The sequence below is a fragment of the Homalodisca vitripennis genome, chromosome 6, assembly GCF_021130785.1.
Source record: "Homalodisca vitripennis isolate AUS2020 chromosome 6, UT_GWSS_2.1, whole genome shotgun sequence".
NCBI lineage: Eukaryota > Metazoa > Arthropoda > Insecta > Hemiptera > Cicadellidae > Homalodisca > Homalodisca vitripennis.
The window spans coordinates 113,370,231-113,392,748 of NC_060212.1; the positions used below are offsets into that span (position 1 = coordinate 113,370,231).

Here is a 22,518-nt window from a genome sequence, read left to right on the forward strand (position 1 = left end):
GTTTCTCGCGGCTTCGCACGCAGTTTTTTAAATCAAAGTAATTAGTCTACTTGGATAAAGGAGGCATGATGTAATGTGATGGTGTCGTTTGAAATTTTACCTCGGATACAGTTGGAAAAAATATATAGCTTTTTATATAGATTTATATTTTTATACATAAACATTGAAGTAATGTGAAAAAATTCTAGAAATATTATGAAGTATTAATTAGTGAATTTTTTAACATTGCTTTTGATTTGAATAGTAAAAACTGCTTATGATACTAAGTGCAAAAACGTATACCTTTCTCATCACTTATTTATTTTATAAATAATTTCTATTATACTCTACTATAGTTGTTGTACTTCAACTATAAATTTAGAAGGTAATTTACATACACTCAAATAAGATTCCACTCAATCTCTAAACGTTACTAAAATTACGTTGTATGGTCCTTTAAAATTTAAAATTGTATAGATGCTTTTAGATATTTTAATTTACAGTATATCAATTACCACAATAATAATGCGGAACTCGAAATTATCAGAACTAACATTCACTTGACAGAATATTCAGCTGATTTTAGTTATTGTTTGCTCTATTTATGTATAGCGAAGGGGATTTTTGTATACCAGAAGAATATTTTAATTAGTCACACTTGCCTTTTGTGAGGTATAGAAGTCAAAATCTAACGCCAAATTTTAATTGACCTCCCCAGGAATCGAACTCGGGACCTCTCGATTAAAGAGCGGCAACTCTACCTCTATGCTACGGAGAAGGTCAAACCCGACCTCAATCTGGCAGCAATAGTATCTCCGGGTGGCGGGTGGCGGTCTCAGCTCTCGCATATGGTGTCATGTCACCGTCTGATATTATACAGTCCATTACAGCTGATCAATTGTTAATCAAGTGCAATGGATGCTGATGCTAATACAGTTAAACAATGCTCAGTGCTGGCGATCCGTCATCCGTGCATTAGGGCGAATTTGCATCATCACTTGGCACTTACCCTCCCCCCCTCCACCACGGCCACCCCGGCACACGCCGACATATGGCCGCAATATTTGTCAATATCGACTATTTGTCACGGGCTGAGTGTCTCACTTGTCAAGGTTGTTGTGGATCCATCCACTCACTCGTCTTTATTTGTCAATATTTCGCTGACAGCTACTTCACTTCGACTGTGTAGCGAGGGAAGGAAACTTCCCAGAAATATCTCAGCCAGCGAAAACTATTTATGGAAATTGATACACTAGTGGATGAACTTTGTAAATGAGAGTTGCCTTTCACTTAAGTGTCGTGTAAGACTATTTTGTTACATATGATACAACGTATGTGGATCCAAGTGATTTCACTTTTTTGTTTAAGGCAAGGATTGAAGTTTTACATTTATTGTCGAACATTAGCGTGCAGTTCAATAAGTAAACCTTAAAAATACAACACCTCTTATACATTTTTGGCCATATATAAGGAATAAAAATAATAAATTATTTACGTTGTTACTATGCAATAACACTGAGGAAGCTATAAGAAAGTACTGATGTTTTCTCAATTTACCGCTCTACAAAGAATCAACAATATAAAAATGTATCATAAAAAGTGACACTCATTAAATCAGTGTTTGTGTGTCAACTTAAATCCTTGTTTATATTTCGTAAATATTTGCATGTTTATAATTACTTTAAGCTTATTTATTACCTTCAAAATTACTCTTAAGATTAAATAACTATTTCACTTTTTTATTCATTTTAATATATATATATATATATATATATATATATATATATATATATATATATTAGAATTATTATTTGTTTACTTAAATGTATTTACTTAATCATCTCAATAGTCCAAAGCAGATATGTAATTTCACACTGACAAATATTTACTTATATATGAGAACATTATGTGACGTAGTAAAAGTTAAGGTCATATCGAAATAGCATTTTCAAACATTTTAAGTTGAAAACTGTTATTTTTCTTAATCAACCACAATTAGACATAAAATATTAGAAGATTTTATCAAATGTTGGGAACGATTTGAAACTTACAATAAATTCACTTCCCAACCTTTGCAGAAGTGACATGTTTGTGTTAAAGCTTCCGTTTAATTATTCAGTGATTAAAGTTACTTTAATCTGATGTGTTATTATCGCTACGATTTGCATCTACATCTTGTTAAAATGTTTAAAGTAACAAGCTAATTTACTACAGTTAGGTATAGAAATTTACGTTCAAATAAGAGAAAAAAGTAAGTTTCGGACTCAAATAAAGATGTTAGCCCGAAACTTAAATTTATTTAGGAAGTAACGGTAACGTGGGTTTAGTATTCGTGATCAGATTTCCTGGAAATTCGATCGGTTACGTGATAAATAAACTAACTCGAGGGAGGGTTTTCAGAACGGAGTGGAGGTAGTAGTATCAGTCCTATATAAACTGTTTGTTTATTAAAGTGTATTTTTTATATTATTCAGGGTATACCGTAATTAATGACAAAATCCTTACCAAAGTCTAATACAGGTGAAAACAAACACATCGTTATAATATAATGTATCGTCTGGCTGTATGTGTTTCTTAGAAAACAATTTGTACCTATAAAATAGTTTGTTGATCTTATTAGTTTACATCTTGGATAAAAGTGTTGAAATAATATCATTTACAAAAACAAAATGACAGCCATTTAACAATTTTTAAAGCGTAATAGTTTTAAGACGAGTAGTTCTTTAAAGTAATGAGAGTAATAAAAATTGCCCTTTTCAATACAAACTTGTTGGTACTATGTTGAATGTTCTACGATAAGTAGGTAAGAAATAATTGAGATTTATCAAGTAAAGATTTTTTTAATACATATTATTACAATGTAATTTATAACAATAAAGATATTATACCTTGTTAAAGTTTTGGTCATTAATTACGGGCAGGTATGTAACGTATAACTTGCCATACACTTCATTAAAGACATAACAAACATTAGGTTTTCTCACCAGTTAATTGAATTTAGTAAGGAAAATGGTCTAATCTGTTTAAGACACAATTAAATCATAATCATAAGTTAAATAATGTCGTGATGATCACTACTACGATACTGAAACAAGTGGTAAATTTGTGGTACATAGTGAATATCGTCCACTCAAGTTAGAAATTCTTGAAACCAACGTTGAAGGAGCTAAAAGTGTGTAATGACGCAAATTCCTGTGTTTTGTACCGTACATGTTCAAAATATGATTTATCCGATGATTCATTAATGATGTATGTTCAAATACTAACATTGAGTTACTATACACAACACATACACAATTGTTACTATTGAGACGCTTAGTATAGTGTATCAGCAGTTACGGTTAGACGTCGTTATAATATGTTGTATTCACAGTTAAGTGGGCATGACAGATGGAGAAGATTGTGTCGCTACACACACGCGCGCACACATACACCCGCGCAGACGAGCTCTTGTAGACAAGACAGTAAGTCATAACACTGAGTTGTGACAGTTTGGACGCCCCAGCATACGACATGACATTAAACCACCCACTCCCCGTCAACATTACTTAATGTTCTCCATACTAGCTTTGTACACCTTTCTCCATTTTACATTTATCACGTTAAACACGTCCTAAAAGCAATAATTTGTTAAAAAACAATTCACTAATAACTAATTATATGTTGTATTAAAGTTACCAACAAATTTGTGAAGAGCGCTGTTTACGAAACTAAACAATGGTCTCATATTTTTTCGTGGGACTGTTAAATGAAATCGTTTTAGAGCTGTGGATGTAGAATCCTTATCACCAATTGTTCTCTTTTACTAGAATAGAATATTCAGAACAATAGCAGGAAAAAATACATTTTAAAACCTTTACTCTGATAACCGACAAGAATAAGCTTGTTGAGTATTCTTTAATTACCTGAGCGTTAGAGTAGCCTACCATTTGAGTGGTTGGATAAATCTATTAGTACAACATTTCGTAAATAGCATAATTTTTTAAACAAAGCCTAAAGTAAAAATGAATTTAATTTCTTTTATAGTCAACCAAAATATGTAATATGTGGTGGTAATTGTTTTTCTCTTCCTTTTATCTTTTTATGCAAAGTTAAATAATTTATAATTAATTGTTGATGGCTTTCCAAGGTTGTATATTGCATGTTCATAATTGTTTATTTATTTATGAAAATATTGTTAATTTTGGATCATGTGGCATTGTTTGCTTGTTTTGTTTGTTTGTTACGTTTGCTTGTTATTTTCCGGACATTTACCTTCGTTCAGTGATACAAGAAATCAGTAACACTTTTATCACTGAACGATGTCAAATGTCCGGAAAATCCTGTTTCCTTCACAATCCATCCACCGTCAAAAAAACATCAAATAAATAATTGTTTGTTATATTTTTATCTTAATATTCTCTATTAACATTATCTAGTAATATTGACTTCTACCTATATAAAAATAATGTATTTAATGTTGTAATTTCTGAATTTTCTTGATTGTTATTTAACAAAAATTGGATATTTTGCCTGTTGAACTTTAAAAATACAATATGCAAGGGCGATAAGTGTGGACTGCCTGCAATTGACTGCCATAATGAATTTAAATAATTGTTACTTATTAGTAGAACTATTCCCAAGTAAAATGTTTCAAATGTTCTGAATAAAAAAATTGAACTTGAAAAATGTCATTCTGTCTGTCTGTTTGGCAGCACGATTTACCGATAACGAACTGACCTTTGGCTTCAATTTTTGCATAAAGCTTAATTCCTATTAAGGCAACATCCGAGTTCGATGATGATGCACATTAACCCATAGTATTTCGCTGAGCGTCAGCAGACATTTGTACGTTAGTTTTATTGGCAACCATGATGGCAAAGAGAACATTGCAGAATATGAAAATGTATAAAAAACTAAGTATGATCATGTATCTTTTAACATATGTCAAAGTAATACATGTAGCCTAATTGAGTGTGAATGAAATGACCTAATAAACGTGAAATATTGCATTCAACCTCAGCGAAAGCTGTTATGCGACATTTGGATATATATACAGTATGTAATAAAGATAGTACGAAATAAGGTAGGACATGATCATATTAACGTCGTCTTTTATACTTTATGGAAATAGTTTACAGCTATTTCAGTACGTACTTATATAGGTAAGTTTATAAATTTATTACAGATACGAATTCCCTGCCCCGTATTATTTTGCTAATCAATGCCCTGCAACTAGAGTTTATAAACAAAATATTTCCCGTTCATGACATATGAAAGGAGGTTACAATAATTACTCTAAGGAAGAGCCCCAAAATGAAAAAAATATATACGGCTCTTAGCTACTCCCAACAGCTGACTAATACTCGGCGTTGACCAGTGGTCAGTATGACTCACGCAGTGAGGGGTGCAGTGACACATCTGTGATTATTGTTATCGCATCAGCTGACTGACCTACGGCTAATCTAGCACGCGGAACAGAAGGGGTCCGAATACTGAACCTTGGGGAACGCCGAAGTGGGCAATGCTCATAGCAATAATCAAATCTCTACATTTTTAATCCTACCAGGGTATATGAACCATGGTCATTCTGTGCTCACAGAAGACAAATTGTTTAAATATCAAACAAATTCTCTGAACCGATTCAGCTGACTTATAGTGTCCCTCAGGGATCAGTTCTCAGTCCGATTCTTTTCTTTGTTTATATCAATGATATAGGGCAATCAAAAGTTGTGCAGTACGCTGATGACACGACACTTTTGTTTCACCAACATTTCAAAATCTATTCTGGAAGAACAGATCTTTGTCGACAGCAACAATTGTGTCCAGCACTTCAATAGCCTCAATCTCGAGGCGAATTCACCAAAATCAAATTTCTTGTCTTTTGCGTTGTGATCAGGAAACTCCAATGACGGGGGCTAGCCGCTCTATTTGATGACTCTTGTTTAGAGGAAGTCGACTGTTCAAAATTCCTCGGAATATTCCTAAATCTAGGATTGACGTGGAAATGTCACATTGATCACGTTTGTTCAAAACTGTCCTCGGGCATTTATGTTTTGAGGTTTTTAACCTAATACTGCCCCAATCAGGTAGTCTACTGATGTTGGAGTATTATGGCTTGATATACCCCCACCTCACCTACGAGTTGGTGCTGTGGGGAGCCAGCACAACCTACTAGTTCTGTAGAGCATTCAAATTGCAGAAGCAAGCGATTCGTATAATCGCACAGTTAAGGTTCAGAGAAAAATGCAAGGAAGCTTTTAAAAACTGCGACTCTGCCGTGTCTCTACATTTTGGAGCAATCTTGTTTTGTATGTCTACACGTGCTATGACACGTGGCCGAGACATACATTCGTATGAGAGATATCTACCGAACTGAAAATCTCAGGACGGAGGTTTACGAACAGTCAGGGGTTCGTTTCACCAACAAATTGCCAAATTACATCAAAAATGCCCCAACGCTTAAGGGGTTAAAAGCCTGTTTAAAGCGCTTTCGAGCGTTTCAAGTATTTTATAGTGCTGACGGGTTTATGGCATTCGGGTGACCGCACAATTGGAAGACTGACAACCGGCGTTGGAAAATGGGAAAATTTGTATGAATGAATGTGGTGGGACTGAAAACACTGAATGTTTGATTTTGGTCTTGATGTGTAGTGCTTGCTCAAAATTGTAGAATATATTAAAGATTTTAATTTTAATTATAAAATTCGCTGAAATTCCGAGGAAGCATGCTCGTCTTAATTGTATACTGCACAAAATGTAAATGCGCAAACTAAAAATGGAAGAGGGTCTCTTAAGATTCTGCACCACATCGAGCGGCATATGCATCCTCTACTTCCACAAAGAGTGGACAATGCAGATGATCTTCAGACCTGCACAGACGGTCTCACGGGCTTCATTAATACAGGAGTCGGTGCGCGCATTGCCCGTGCCTGTACTGCGCGCCGCTCAGCCCGGCGCTCATAAACCTCCCGGCTCCGAGACCCGCTCACTACGCCTTATATTTAAAACGACAATTAAATAATTAATTACAGCCTGCGCCTCTCACTGATTTAGCCCTATATCGCATTGTGCTTAGGACAGAAAACGGGTTCCCGGCTTCTGCGAGCATGTTGCAAAATGCCGATTGACAATTAAAAACCTTGGCTGCCCAACTGCCATAAGTTAGCCAGTCCCAGTCTTTGTGTGGTGGTCGGTTAATAAAGAATCCCCTGCCTCCCTTGGTCGGATGCATCTGGAGAATACAGGATCGGCACGCTACTCGCAAACGATGCACGCTGCATGGAAGTTGGAAGTTTAATAGGAAGAAAAATACTGTAGCAGTTTTACAACATTTTCTGATGAGTATTTGTTAGTGACATTCTCATTATCTGGAGAATAACAGTGCATCAGTATCTGACTTTTGTTTAAGGTACGAAGTTGTCAGGTGCCAACACAAAATTTGGCATTGCATAAGGGCGAAATGGGGTTGCAACCCCTAGAAAACTACGTTTATTTATATAAATTTTCGTTTGTCCCGCAAAGTATGAAATTTAAAATGCGTTTGCCTAATGGTCACAACGGACAAAATAAGAATTTTTCTGATCGACCATTCATGGGAGTTTAAAAACGACTTCAACCCCTAGAAGACCTACAAGTTTTTTTCCCGTTTACTGATGTCGTAGAACGATGAAATTTTAACCCAAAATTGGAATAATTCCTCTACAAAGTGGTACTAAATGAACAGTAATCACCATATCGCAGTGATATTTGTTGTACTTGATTATCAAACCGCTCTCGAACTTCTTGTGAAGTCAGGACAAAATGAAACTTTATGAATACGGTACCAGTGGAGACCGAACCATACACTATGTAGAACCAATGATACACGGAGCTTGGGTTAAATGGATCAGTCCCACAAGTCATTTCATTTGTCATCCACTAATGCCACACAGACAAATGGAAAGTGTAATTAATAACCCTAATGCTTGATATAAAATAACAACCCTCACCGCCCGACTACGCTCCGCACTCCCCCCCCCCCACAGTACTACGCGAGAGTGACATTTAATGGTGCTTTACATATCCGGACTATTAATTAACTGGCACCCAATTATTACGCTGGCAAAGCAAAGCCTGAAAACAACGCTCATAAATATAAAAGGGATTCCATTGAGGATACAGCAGTTACGATATATCTTCCATCATTTATGTCCTAGTAAAATTCTTGACGGGCATCTGCTTGAATTTCTTGAAAACTACTACAATGTTACTCTTATGAGTGCCAAATTCCTACCTGTAGATTATAAATTCAATAATTTGAGCTTTCAAAGGTTTTCCAACTGGACTTAACCTTATTACCTATAACCTATAAACTTATTTCAGCGAAATGAAGGAAGCGGAAGCCTAGAGTTCTAGAGGCTGAACGAACTCAACATTTAGAATTTCCCATAGGATGAGAAATACTATGGTGAAGGTATTAACGGAACAGGTCGTATATTATAATTTCTAATAGTGGAGTAAGCGGAGGCCTAGAACACAGAGATGCTGAAGGAACTCAATATCTGGGATGTCCCATACATGCGTACACTCAACTTATGTGTTATCTAAGAGCGTGTATTCATACGGTGAGGTAATCACGTACAGGAATGTTATATATGAGCAATAAAGCATTATCCAGGATTCTGGATAATTTCACAAAGCAGGATTACGATGATGCTGGCAACATCAAGAGGTGGTAGTTTCTTGAAGAACATATTTCTAGCTAATTATTAGCTCAGTCTGCTCACTTTAAATTATCCTCTGGCTGTATTTTCATTACCTGAAGAACTGTAGAGCAATTAAAAACATCTGTATATAAATTTCTAAGTTTTCTAGTAATGAAATTACTTAATTTTTCAAAGAAACTATTGCTACGTTACTAATAGAATAGAAAATATGCATATACAAAGAGGCCAAATTTGTTTGTAATGTATAATGTTTTATCTAACTTTGATTTATCGGCTAAAAACTGTACTAATTTGAAAAAAACCAAATCTTATTTTAAAAATATATTGTTTTTGAAGAGAAAAACAAATTTGCATATATGTAACGGAACGAACTTATTACATTGCGTCCTTATATCTCCTTTTTATAATGTAGTGTTAAAATATTCCTGAGTAGGCTATATACTTATTTTGGTAGGTTGGCGTTTAGATCCATCGTTTTATCTAACTTTAGATTTATTCACTAAAAAACTTTACTAGTTTGAAAAAATCAAATTATTCTTAAAAAATATACTGTTTTTAAAGAGAGAATAAACTTTGCATCTCCATGATGGAATATATTCACGAAATTGCGTTCATATGTCTCATTATTAAAATGTAATGTTAAAATATTTTTTTCGTTTGTTAAATTGGCTTTTTTATACACTTAAAGTTGTTTTAATTTATTTTAAAATTAAATCTAAATGTACAGTACTGCACATATTATATGTTATCTCAAACAATTACTTAGTGAAGACTACAGACTGGTTGAGTATTGAACAGGCAATGGCAAAGGTAAACGTCCACTTGTATAAGTATAAATCATGATTGAGAACACATTAAGAAGAAAGATGTTGATAAAAATTAATGGACTTACATTAACGTGTGTAATTAACTGGCGCCCCCAATTATTAAGCAAAACAAAACAAGGCCGGATAACAAGGGCTGGGCCATAAATCTAGGGACAAGATCCATTAGAGAGTTTGGGACAGTTGTCGAGCAACTCAAAATCTTTTGTCCTCGCCCAGTTATTGTCGCCCGGTCCTCCCTTGTTACAATTACTGTTGGCTGTTACAACAGTCGCAACTTGGCTGTTATTGTGTTACAACTTCTACAACCCGCAGTGTAACATAATATTACATCACGACCGATACCTACAGAATAACACTTCTTGCTAGATACGATATCAAAACATTACAATTTTAATTAGTAGGTAAGGTTTATAATTGATTGTTCCTAACATTCTTTCAGTAATAAATAAATATTTTGCATATATCAATGTTACTGTTATTTTTCTTTACTTATACATTCCTAGTTCACAAAATTAATTACGAAATCGTGATTTTTATACCTTTATAAGTCAGCCAAAACTAGAAACATTACGCTCTGAGAACTGTATCTTACACCTATACTTAAGGGTAAAAAAATCCAAACTTCAACATAAAATAAAAAATCAACAAAAACATGATGAATTACGAAATAACCAAAATCATTAATATGACCTTGTTTTTAGGTTTTTGAGCCTTGAAGAAGAGGGCAAATACATTTTCGAAACGTTTATTTACACATAACTGTAGCAAATGGCCAAATCCATGTTATCCTCTCAAATCGTTAGTAGTCAATATTGAGATGGCTGTTAACAATAAAATGTATTACTAAATCTGAAAGTAGACTAATCCTCATGTACTGTACACACATAAAACACATTTTAGTCAAATCGTATATCCATGAAAACTGTTAATAACAGGACAATAACAATTACAATCATAATTTTAAAATAGTAAGTATATCAGTGTTGCTCGATCCTTTTCCTGAATGTAACGATTTATTATTTATACTTCAGACTTACTTTTTACACGATAAATTACAAATTCACTACCACACATAATTATACATTTATTATCAATAAGTTTTAGCAACGAACTGAGCATTAGCGAAGATTTTAACTATTGGAGATAGAAAATCTCTGTGAGCTGTTCCCTTTTGACATGAGATGCACAAATGAGTCAAGATCTTGTAGTTTAGGTGTCTCTAATGTCGAAACGATGTAAAGAGTTCGTTTTGAGCTTCCTCATCGTCGACTTTTATGGATCTCTTCATAATGACGTTGACTCCAGATTCCAGGAGTCAAGTCTGTGACAGCGTCAGATTTCAGACTTGCACTAAGTGGAATGTGAAATGGAGCTGAACTCAACATTCGTGGTGTGAATTTTTACATATTGTGTCCAGTGCTATTTAGTTGAGTAGTATTGATTTATCTGTACTCCCTGCATCTTGTGAAGGGTTTTTTTTATTAAAAATATACTGTCAAAACAATATCAAGCCGAATGATTTCTAATAAGTAGGGTGCGCCGTTTTCTTTTCCCAAAGTATCTACCATTCAAGAATATTCTGGCTACTATACCTAAAGTATACACTATACACAGAAAGTAATTAACATTACTGAAATGAAAGGACCTAATTTTAAAAGTTGTAAATAGTTTTTTAATATAGGCAATTAGCTACTAAACCTAGTTTTTAAAATTCAACTCAGTTCAAAAATAAAAACCTAAATAATCCCTAACATTTGTACTATTTACACAAGCTTTTACGCAATATAATTTGGTGAAATTCAAGTCCTTTCATTTATTACTTTCTTAGAATTTGTTCATGCTTTTCGTGCTATATTATTTCCCGTATTTCAGTTGCATCATCGACAATTTTTTTCGTTTAATACCATTACTTCTGTTTTTTATAGGATTTCTATAGAAACTCGGCCTATTGTACTTGTTCTCATGGTTGAACTTGAGGATTTTTTTCATAACTTCACCAAAATTGACCTTTAGAATCCAAAACCAACCCCCTCCTTCCCAAATTGAGACTGTGAAAAATCTTTGATCTTGTAAATATCTCGGCCACATTCATTTCCCAGTTTGGTCGCCATTTTTTTTCAATATGGCGAACGTTAAATTAAAAAATTCACAACTAAGTTATTTATCTAAATAGATAACAGTCCAAAGTATTGTGGAATGAACATAACACTTTTTAAACATTTTGTAATATGTTTTGTTTGATTTCAAACTGATTTCGATGTATCGATTACATATAAATCTCTGAAGAAATACATTAGTAGTATTTTAGCTGTCGAAAAATCTGCTTTACTCTTCTGACTGAGTTGGAATTATTTACAAGGAGGAAAAGCTATTTCGAATTAAAAGATATATCAAATAGTGGAAGGGAGGAAAATAATTTATTACAATCATCCCTGCTGAATTTGTTTAACAAAGTTACATTGTAACCGCAAATTGTGATTCTGGTGAAAAGAATTTACTTGACGCGCAAAATATTTAATCGCTCGTCGCCAAACAAAAACAAAATAACACAAACAAACCGCTTTCCGCAAACACTTTCGCGCACATATCAAAAACCGAAAACAAAACAGTCAAACTAGTGGTGGACCCATGTGTTTGCCTCGTTCGAAAACAAACCAAAACTGACAGAAAAGCGAGCAAACAAACGTATAAACATCCGCAGCAGTGATAATGAATTGCGACAATAAAATAATGAACGTTACATAAATACGCGCGGGACGCTAAGTAAATTAAATGGTAACATTGTTTGATGCAATTAATGGTTCTGTATAGCCATTGTCACATACAGCGTGTGTTATTTGTGGCGTAATCAGATTATCCAGATGGAGCCATACACATCTATAGTGGCGGGGGACAGGGGGGGGTTACTGTGTTATCGACCCATTGATAACGTGCAGATTTGATGGATTGTTAGCCGCCATTCTGACGTGACAATCACGATGGATTCAATAGCAACACAAAAGCCCGCTTTTGATCAGGAGATGCTTTTGTGGAAATTAAAGTAATGCAATGCGAAATCCGTTATTGAAAATATTGTCGCACGTTATCGAATACTGGTTGTTCTTCTAACCTTGAGTAGATTGGTGGTATTTCACTCAAACCCTCCGTTTGACTCGAAACAAGTTCAGATGGAATCTAATTCATTAGTTGAAAATCGTAATAATATTTTAAGACAGTTATGAATTGCAATTGAAATACTGAAAGTTGGTAAGTTTGAAAATAATTTTTAAATTCGTATTAAAACTTAATGGATCAAATTTAATTTATACTATGTTAGGTACTGTTATATAATACAAGTATATTTTTTTCAAAATGAAATTATTACGATATCGACATTGAATTTAAGTTTTTTACGATTTCCAACGAAACCCAAATAGTACCCAAATATAGCGAAGGCTTTTATTTTAATAATACGATTTATTGTTAAAATTATCAAAGAAATGGCGTAGAAAGGATTAAGAACGGAACTAAAGTAGAAGAGGAAAAACTTATTTGAGAGTTATACTTATTTTTATAAGTAATAAGTACCACGTACTATATACGTGTATATCGTAAGACAATTTTTATCCGATATTTGTAACCATTAGAGCATTTATACGTGATATGAGTAGCAATATTTTACGTATACAAATAAAAGTACATCTGAAGAGAAAATATTGTAATATCTTCAACAAAATTACTTATTAATGTTAGTTTAAAAAATCTAACTTTAGATCGGGAAGAAACTGAAAATAGTGTTTTTTATTCTGTGTTTTTAATTTTATTTTTTAGTTTACTCGGAACATATAGTTCCTGACATTTTCCACTTTACAAAGTCGAAGACCATGACATATTTAAACTGCTCTTGTAACCTTATGATGGTATCTACTTGGTCTGCGGTTTCAAAATCCATGTCCTTATGTGTTTACTGCAGTTGGAGGGAAGACTGAAAATATACAATAAGGTAGGTATTTGTAGTAAATGTGTAATAAGAAACACTTATTTTCTCAAATTATATAGCTGCACCTGAAATTCTTGTTACTGCTGAAATTCTAGGTGCTGTTGAAACCCTAAGTCCTGCTGCAGTTGTTGGTAGTTCTGAAATGTTATATAGGCTGTTATCGAAATAAATGCAATGGAGTTTGACATAGGTATTTAATAAACACTTTTTAACTTAAATAACAGTTCCACTGTTGATTTTTAGGGCTACCCATTCAGCACTTAAACACTCAGTGATCAGGAGGTAATTACGGAGGTGTAGACGCCTTTCACTTACTATTACGTATCTGAAATGCATGGATTTTAATTGAAAGCAATGACGCTCTTCTTATATCAAGAAGAAATATGTCCAAAGCTGCGGTGAATTTGTTTGCTTTTATAAGGGTTACCTTGCTTCACGTATAGTAAACAATTTGGGAGTTACGTTGAGAGTTTGAGTGTCGAAAGAGCAATAAATATACAAACACAATAACAGTTTATTATAATAGGCTACTTAACACTTTCATATTCATTTCCCAAAATAAATATTGTGATTGGGGTTTGAGCATTTTGAAAAGTTTCAGGATGTTTGGTGTGGAATCAAGAATTAGGCCAACCACATTAATTGAATTATAAAATTTTGCATCTCTTTGATAAGTCCTAAGACAAAAAATCAATAAATATCCAAACATTAATTTAGAAGTTATTGTAAAATAAAAGAGATTCCTTTTCATCCTGAACAATTTCATCTAGTGTTTCTGTACATTCAAATGTACACTGTCAATAATGTAATCCCCAGGTTTATTTGAATATGTTTGGAAATATTTTGTATGTTTGTTCTACAATAAGTTATAGGTCATGTATGAATACTTCAGATACATGTACTACAATATTGAATGATTCAGCTAGTCCTTGATGGCACATGTAGTCGGTTGACGAGACGAACGAATGAATATGAGGTCGGCGATGAATCAAAACAGTGGGAGGGAAGGGTGAGCAGATCGACATATCCGACATATTACTCCGACAATGACATGGGCCTGGCAAAACGGTCCCATTAAATAGGGATATTGTGAGCGCACGTTGGATTGGAAAGTTGATTGTAGGGGAGGGGGGGGCGGCAGGGCGGGGATGTACGTCTGTATGGATGTGCTTTTTTACCGACTCATCGTCGTGTTTTGCATTAGTGATTGGAAAGCTTTAATATTTCCGCCGATTTCGTTTTATTGAATAACTGGTTGGAATTGCTCCCTGGGTACAATGGACAGTTTGTTTTTAATTTGGGAAAAATCCCAAACGCATTCCCCTCTCCCCCCTCCCCGCTCGCACAGCCGAGAGCTTGTTCGGATTTAAAACTGAAATGACAGATTCGATCAGACCGACTGTGGGGATTCGCTGCTATATTCTCCCTATGAGATTCCTGATGAATGTAGCGTATGGTTTCATTTAATTTTGTGCTCCGACATTATTTTTCCAGTCCTACACAGCCCAATAAATGACTGTGGAAGTAACAACTCTGCTCTTCCATCTACCATTACAGGAAGGTGGGTCAAACACAGCCGGATACAGTGTAACTACGACCTCTAATCGTCTACCAGGATGTAAGGTTGGGCCAGACACAGCCGGATACAGTACAACTGTGTGCTCTAGTCGTCTAGCAGGATGCGAGGTTGAGCTAGACACGCTGGATACAGTGCAACTGTGTGTTCTAGTCTTCTATCAGGTTGTGAGGTTGGGCCAGACATAGCCGGACAACAGTTCAACGGTGTGCTCTAGTCGTCTAGCAGGATGTGAGGTTGAGACCAGACACAGCTGGATACAGTGCAACTGTGTGTTTTAGTCTTCTATCAGGTATGTGGAGGTTTGGGCCAGACAGCGGATACAAATACAACGGTGTGCTCGATCGTCTAGCAGATGCGAGGTTGAGCTAGACACAGCTTGGATACAGTGACTACTGTGTGTTCTAGTCTTCTAGCAGGATGTAAGGTTGGGCCAGACCACAGCCGGATACAGTACAACTGTGTGCTCTAGTCGTCAAGTAGGATGTGAGGTTGGGCCAGACACGCCGGATACAGTGCAACTGTGTGTTCTAGTCTTCTAGCAGGATGCGAGGTTGGGGCCAGACCATCAGAGGGATACAGTACAACTGTGTGCTCTAGTCGCTAGCAGGACGTTAGGTTGTACCAGACACAGCCGGGGATACAGTGCCCAACTGTGCTCTTTCGTCTACCATTACAGGAAGGTGGATCAAACACGGGCCAATACAGTTCAACTTGTGTGCTCTAGTCGTCTAGCAGGATGCGAGGTTGAGCTAGACACGCTGGATACAGTACTAGTGTGCTCTTTCGTCTACCATTACAAGAAGGTGGATCAAACACAGCCGGATACAGTTCAACTGTGTGCTCTAGTCGTCTAGCAGGATGCGAGGTTTGAGCTAGACACGCTGGATACAGTACAACTAGTGTGCTCTTTCGTCTACCATTACAAGAAGGTGGATCAAACACAGCCGGATACAGTCAACTGTGTGCTCTAGTCGTCTAGCAGGATGCGAGGTTGAGCTAGACACGCTGGATACAGTACTAGTGTGCTCTTTCGTCTACCATTACAAGAAGGTGGATCAAAACACAGCCTGGACACAGTTCAACTGTGTGCTCTAGTCGTCTAGCAGGATGCGAGGTTGAGCTAGACACGCTGGATACAGTACTAGTGTGCTCTAGTCGTCTACCATTACAAGAAGGTTGATCTAAACACAGCCGGATACAGTTTCAACTGTGTGCTCTAGTCTTTCTAGCAGGTTTTGTGAGGTTGGGCTAGACACGCTGGATACAGTACAACTGTGTGGCTCTATTACAACGGTGTATGCTAGACAACGTGACACAGTTCAACAGTGTGCTCTAGTCGTCCGAGGATGCGAGGTTGACCAGACACAGCTGGATACAGTGCTACTGTGTGTTCTAGTCTTACTAGCAGGATGTAAGGAATGGGCCAGACCACAGCCGGATACAGTACAACTGTGTGCTCTAGTCGTCAAGTAGGATGTGAGGTTGGGCCAGACTCAGCCGGATACAGTGCAACTGTGTGTGTTCTTGTCTTCTAGCAGGACACGCTGAGGTAACAACTGTGGCCAGACATATCAGGTTGAGGTAACAGTACAGTACAACTGTGTGCTCTAGTCGGCTAGCAGGACGTTAGGTTGTACCAGACACAGCCGGATACAGTGCAACTGTGCTCTTTCGTCTACCATTACAGGAAGGTGGATCAAACACAGCCGGATACAGTTCAACTGTGTGCTCTAGTCGTCTAGCAGATCTAGGACGTTAGGTTGGTACCAGTACAACAGTGTGCTCAGCTAGCAGGATACGTTAGTGCAACTGTGCTCTTTCTGTGCCTAGCTACCATTAGCAGGATGCGAGGTGGATCAACACACTGGATAGCCACAGTTCAACTGTGTGCTCTAGTCGGCTAGCAGGACGTTAGGTTGTACCAGACACAGCCGGATACAGTGCAACTGTGTGCTCTTTCGTCTACCATGAGCTCACTGGACACAGAGGTGGATCAACAAACACAGCCGGATACAGTTCAACTGTGTGCTCTAGTCGTCTAGCAGGATGCGAGGTTGAGCTAGACACGCTGGATACAGTACTAGTGTGCTCTTTCGTCTACCATTACAAGCTCTAAGGTGGATCAAACACAGCCGGATACAGTTCAACTGTGTGCTCTAGTCGTCTATTCAGGATGCGAGGTTGAGCAAGACACGCTGGATACAGTACAACTGTGTGCTCTAGTACTTTAGTTGTAGTCTGCTGTGCTCTTTCGTCTACCATTACAAGAAGGTGGATCAAACACAGCCGGATACAGTTCAACTGTGTGCTCTAGTCGTCTAGCAGGATGCGAGTTGAGCTAGACACGCTGGATACAGCACTAGTGTGCTCTTCGTTCTAGGTTAGCTAGACATGGATACAGAAGGTGGATCAAGGATGGCACTAGGCGGATACAGTTCAACTGTGTGCTCTAGTCGTCTAGCAGGATGCGATGGTTGAGACCAGACACGCCGGATACAGTACTAGTGTGCTCTTTCGTCTACCATTACAAGAAGTGTGGATCAAACACAGCCGGATACAGTTCAACTGTGTGCTCTAGTCTTCTAGCAGGATGCGTGGTTGCAGACACGGACGCGATACAGTTGTGCTGCTCAAGTCGGCTACGACTGGATACAGTACTAGTGCAACTGTGCTCTTTCGTCTATCATTACAAGAAGGTGGATCAAACACAGCCGGATACAGTTCAACTGTGTGCTTTCTAGTCGTCTATCAGGATGCGAGGTTGAGCTAGACACGCTGGATACAGTACTAGTGTGCTCTTTCGGTTACCATTACAAAGAAAGGTTAGGATCAAAACACACAGCCGGATACAGTTCAACTGTGTGTGCTCTAGTCGTCTAGCAGGATGCGAGGTTGAGCTAGACACGCTGGATACAGTACTAGTGTGCTCTTTCGTCTACAGGATGCATTGAGAAGACAGGTGGATCAAACACAGCCGGATACAGGTTGAGCTATACAGGCTGATTCAACTGTGTTTCTCTAGTCGTCTAGCAGGATGCGAGGTTGAGCTAGACACGCTGGATACAGTACTAGTGTGCTCTTTCGGCTACCATTAAACAGAGGTGGATCAAACACAGCGGATACAGTTCAACTGTGTGCTCTAGTCGTCTAGCAGGATGCGAGGTTGAGCTAGACACGCTGGACACAGTACTAGTGTGCTCTTTCGTCTAGCAGGATGCGAGGTTACAAGAAGGTGGATACAGTACAGAACTGTGTGCTCAAGCCGGATACAGTTCAACTGTGTGCTCTAGTCGTCTAGCAGGATGCGAGGTGAGCTAGCCAGGCTAGACACGCTAGCAGGACGTTAGGATACAGTACTAGTGTGTGCTCTTTCGTCTACCATTACAGGAAGGTGGGTCAAACACAGCCGGATACAGTTCAACTGTGTGCTCTAGTCGTCTAGCAGGATGCGAGGTTGAGCTAGACACACTGGATACAGTACAAGTGTGCTCTTCCGCCAACCATTACAGGAGGGTGAATCGCTGGATACAGTACATCGGTACGCTCCGGTCTTCTACTAGAATGAGAGGTTGGACCAGACACAGCCAGGTACAGTACAAGTATCTTTGGTTATCTATCTAAATGTGAGGATTTGCCAAACATAAAAGAACATAATAGACATACTGATCTGGTTAGTATGGAACAATAGAGGAAGAATGCTTGAAACCTGAAGTTAACCATACCATGCTGCATATGTCAACTAAACCTCGATCACTGCTGCATCTCTGGCCGGTCGTAATCTCCCCAGTAGCTGTGGAGGCGAGACCAGCACATTCCGCCATCCCAGCACCGACTCCTCGATTTGAATGAACATGCGAATAAGGTGAACATTTCCGAAGTCTTTATTAGAAGTGGGCATTCCACAGCGTGGCGAGGGCGTTCGTCAAGTTAAACGCCTTCTGCCAACTTCTCGTTAAAATTCCCACTTCTGTAGCCAGATTTACGACTCCGACGGTTCGCCAGGGAATATACATTCAAATTTATACTCTGAGCCACACCTGCACCCGCCTTATCGTAGATCTGAGCTCTGCGTATCGCGCATCGTCAAGGTCGCCGGAGACACCTGGGACGTCCATTACCACTCTTCGGTCGTGAGTCCTCTTTCATAACAATCTGAGGGTGGTGACGTAACAGAGTCTATGCTGACAGATTGGGAATCATCGTTCTCAGTGTGGTTCAGTAGACAATACTCCAAACTTCTCTACTTTTTGGAATAGGAGGTGTGTTACCTAGAGAACGCTGTGTAGGAATGACGGGACATCATATGATAAGTCTTTAAACTGAGAATTTATAAATATTTTTACTTTTGTGGATAAGGACATACCGTGTCCTATTGAAAATTACTTCCTTACACAACCATCTTCCAGGAAATTGGGACCTAATGCCTCACAAGTACTGCTGTCTGAAAATAAGACTAATTTGTAAATAAGTCGTGCGCAGTCCTGTAAAAATGTCTTTCTCTAAAATAATATTCTGACTTTACCATCTATTTATATTTTTCAATGTCTTTCCTTTTACAAAAAGTATCCACAAAATTTCACTGTCGCCAACAATGTTAATTATAATTAACATTTAAGGATTATAAATTACCTTATCTTACCTCGCCACAAAACAAAATTATTTGGAAATCAGTGCTTTTATGCCTGTATTTGTTTTTGTAACTCTTTGCCTCTTTCTTTGAAAAGTGTTGCTGATGACAGGGAATAACTGCATAAACTTAAAAAGTTCCTCGTATTAAAAGAATACTACAGTGTTTGAGAATACCTACAAGAGAAAACTTGTAGACCTCCATAATTAGTTTACCTTATTTTAGGTTAAATGGGTAACTCTGTATTGATTTATTACTTTTATATACTGTACTGTATATACTTTTATATTTGACGATTGTCCACGTATTTTATGTTTTCTAGTCAATAAATGAATTGAGTTGAGTTGAGCTGGCTGGATTTGCTTTTGGATTGACTGTGCCCACGAACTTTCTTAAGATGGTTGGATCACTAGTTGTAATCTTGGTTGAAGTTAACACACAACTACTGTTACTAATCAAATAATAAATGTTGCTAATTGTGGAGTAACACTAACGTTGACACTAGTAGTCCTAATGGGTGCGTCCAGTACCTATGTCACGAACAATCTCAGGTACAAACGTTAATCTTTGAGAATACATCCTTTCAACGCAGTCTTCTCAGTATCGTAAAATAAGTATGAAATACAATCAAATACGTTGGTTTATAACTAAATTGATCAAATTTAGGGACATGAAGAATACAAGATCTCTTCTTCATGTGAATTACTAATCTTACACATACATAAAATCATGTTAAAATAAAAAAAAATCATACGAAAGAGATTTGATACGCAAAGTATCTCTGTAAAATGCACTAAAAACAAAAACAAATTATACCTATAAATTAAACAATACAGATACAATAGGTTGCACTGAATGACCAACCGCAGGGAACTGACCAGAGACCAATGGCGATTGTCACGGCGGAAACAAAAGATGGTGGCAAAACAGGTACTTTAGAGGGCCTTTTTTGTTGTTGTTTCGTTCTAGATGAACTTCTCAAAATCATACCTGTATAGTGGTTTATTTGAAATGTCTAATCCGTTTGTTACTTTAGGTTACATTGTAGTGACATACATTTTTACATTACGTATATGAATTATCTTATTACGCAGATTATGAGCGTGCATATATTTATTTCTATACAGCCATTAAATCAAATTTGTTAAATATACTGATTTACAAGATCACATATTATTTTATAAGTAATAGTTTTGGCGTGACCCTGTAATTGAAGCTTTTAAGGAAAAGATGGACTGGAATAGGTTACCTGTGCTACAGTAACTCTTTACACAACGTGGAACACCATTGGTACATTTAAGTTACCTTTTTTTCTATGAAGAGATGGAAACTGTATATCAATACGCTACCATCTCTTCTCCAGACCTGGAAATCATTGGCTAAAATTTTTCTTCATTGCAATTACTCACAGCAAGACCTTAGGAGTTATTATTAAGACCTCATGGCCAGAAACAAAAAGCACAAATATATAATAAAAAAAAGTATTGACATTTTATAAATTTTGGTAACATATAACGATGCCAAATATCCATAAACCTGCTATCCTTCCAAATCATTCATCGTCAATAACAAAGTTTAAACATAGAAGTAAGAAATACATGTACATGATATCATATCATGCCTATTTTACCGCCTTTCTTTAACTAAAAGAGTTTATATTTTTGAATTTTTTTAAAGAGAATAAAAATTCAAAATTACCCTAATCGATAGTCACAATACCACTAATCTTTTAATGTGTTAAACAAATGTCATGCAAGGTTTCATAATGGTGGCCATAAGAATTACAAACAACTAAGACTTTAACATTCATATAAATAGTATAAGATGGTGCTTTGTTTAACGTTTGTTATTGGCAATGGAACGTTTGAAAGGGTAACAGGATTTCGGACATTTACCATCGTTATAGGTTACAAAAGGTATAAAACAAAGTTTCGAGGGTTGGAATCTATCCTCTTCGTCAGGTGAAGGAATACACATAAAAATAAAGAACACAATGAAGTAAAGAAGGGAAAGGAAAGGGTTCAAACATACCCGAAGCTGCTTGGAGTCCAGTCCAGGCGTTGAGTTCTTTATTTCTTTATGTATTAACCCCCCCCCCAACCTGACGAAGAGGATAGATTCTAATCCTCGAAACGTTGTGTTATTCTTTCTTTAACCTATAATGACAGAATAAAATGGGTTATATTTAAGATGAAGATTTTAATAAAAAGTATTTTTCACTATGAGGGATACAAACGGAGTGATAAAGGTTTGACCGAGTACCATCCCTTGTTAGCGAGATAAGACTATACTGTATGACATTATCTACGTATTTTTACCCAACAAATCATTAGTAAAACTTCATAGAGTAATTCATGGACACCCTGTTTAGTAATAAGGTCTCTTCGCTCCCACCTTCTACTCTGATTCACCTAGAAAGTTTAGTAGTAAATTTGTGGATTGTAATCAGATTAAAACTAAAAACAAATTACTCATTTGCGTTGATTCCAATTTTAATTTTGTTACATTGTCGTCACTGAAAATAGACTAGACCAATGTTGTTCACTTCTATTGCAATTAAATCAGACGACTTATGTGCACGTTTATTACAACTCAACTAAACGGTTTTATGTAAGTTTATTATAACGCAATCACACGCCTTCCGTGTGATTTAATAACAACGTAAAAATACGACTTCTATGTACTTTTATTACAACGCAATCAGACGGCCTCCAAGCAATTTTATAACAACGCAAAAAGACGACTTCCACTTTCTTTTTTACAACGCAATTAGATGACTTTTATGTTAGTTTAATTCAATGCAATCGGACGACCTCCGAGTAATTTAATAACACAAAAAG

At 36.8% G+C, this 22,518-nt stretch overlaps 1 long non-coding RNA gene across 1 annotated transcript in view; it reads left to right on the plus strand.

Annotated features, from left to right (window-relative positions):
- The first annotated feature begins 12,607 nt into the window (after positions 1-12,607).
- Positions 12,608-22,518, plus strand: part of LOC124365254 — a 48,953-nt gene continuing 39,042 nt past the window's right edge. The window contains exons 1-2 of the long non-coding RNA XR_006922721.1: positions 12,608-12,739; positions 13,304-13,475. This is a non-coding gene — a long non-coding RNA (uncharacterized LOC124365254). The remainder of the gene's footprint in view (positions 12,740-13,303; positions 13,476-22,518) is intronic.